This window comes from Saprolegnia parasitica, assembly GCF_000151545.1.
Source record: "Saprolegnia parasitica CBS 223.65 unplaced genomic scaffold supercont2.19, whole genome shotgun sequence".
NCBI lineage: Eukaryota > Oomycota > Saprolegniomycetes > Saprolegniales > Saprolegniaceae > Saprolegnia > Saprolegnia parasitica.
In genome coordinates, this window is record NW_012156413.1 from 189,370 (window position 1) to 190,831 (window position 1,462).

Genomic DNA, 1,462 nt, shown 5'->3' on the forward strand with positions numbered 1-1,462 from the left:
GAAAGAAATTTATTTGAAAGCAACCCAGCGTTGTAAGAAGTACTGGATGGCATACTGCACTATCGATAAAATAGCCGATAGATGCCTGTGCGACGCATCGTTGGTGATAGGGGAGCATGTGTGTGTACAAGTACTGTGGATGACTGGTTTGTTATAGTTGTTGTTGGTATAAGTTTCGGCAATTATATGTATGCAATTTCTGTACGGGTCGGTTCGATGAGCATGGAAATCATCAAAGGTCAGTATCGTCTAGTGGTTAGGACGCAAGCTTCACACGCTTGAGATCGAGGGTTCGATCCCCTCTACTGATATACTTTTTAAACATTACCATGTGTGTGCCCATGGCGCACTGCATTTTTGCCGCCACGCCCACACTCTTTCTATCTCCATGGCTGTGAATGATCAAAGTACTCATGAAAGAGAACAGACATTTTAGAGTCATTATATGGCTTCTTTGGACACGAAACTATTTTTTTCGTCATGTTATTCGTCTAGAAAAATATTGACATTCATGGGGCTATATGGCAATGCTGCGCTTATCAAGAGAAAATTAATCGACAATTTTTTGTTGTGTATTTTTGGGATATTGGGCTCGCTTTGGCACGCCCGAGATCTCGCAAGACCAACTTCAGGCTCGGAAATGAAGTCGCTCATAAATGGCATGTCGATAGAGAATGTTTCGGAGGTCTCGAAACACCTCATCGCATCATCAATATCGACATCTAGCACGATGCATTCGACTTGGTAGTTTTAAAATGACAAATAATCGAGTTCTAATGAAATTGGACGGGTTGGAGCTCAATTGGCATTGGCCTTGTATCAGATGAAGTATAGCGCTTGACATCGTCTAATGATGACAATGGGGCCCGTAAAAAAAACATGCGAATTGTCATCACAAAGTTTATTTTAGTGGAATCCAAGACAGGAATGCGTCCATGTATACTTTTCTTGTAATGGTATGCTATCCATGGAGCTTAGTATGATTTCCAGGGCTACTATATCGATGATATGTGGGCAGATTGTACGAGAAAAATCACATTGTCGAAAGAAATTTATTTGAAAGCAACCCAGCGTTGTAGAAGTACTTGATTGGCATACTGCACTATCGATAAAATAGCGATAGATGCCTGTGCGACGCATCGTTGGTGATAGGGGAGCATGTGTGTGTACAAGTACTGTGGATGACTGGTTTGTTATAGTTGTTGTTGGTATAAGTTTCGGCAATTATATGTATGCAATTTCTGTACGGGTCGGTTCGATGAGCATGGAAATCATCAAAGGTCAGTATCGTCTAGTGGTTAGGACGCAAGCTTCACACGCTTGAGATCGAGGGTTCGATCCCCTCTACTGATATACTTTTTAAACATTACCATGTGTGCCCATGGCGCACTGCATTTTTGCCGCCACGCCCACACTCTTTCTATCTCCATGGCTGTGAATGATCAAAGTACTCATGAAAGAG

The 1,462-nt window shown here is 42.1% G+C and overlaps 2 non-coding genes across 2 annotated transcripts; both read left to right on the forward strand.

The window, feature by feature from the left end:
- The first annotated feature begins 238 nt into the window (after positions 1–238).
- Positions 239–311, forward strand: SPRG_30057. The gene has a single exon. It is a non-coding gene; the product is annotated as a tRNA-Val (tRNA).
- A 969-nt stretch (positions 312–1,280) lies between these two features.
- Positions 1,281–1,353, forward strand: SPRG_30058. Its single transcript has one exon. It is a non-coding gene; the product is annotated as a tRNA-Val (tRNA).
- Positions 1,354–1,462: the final 109 nt, after the last annotated feature.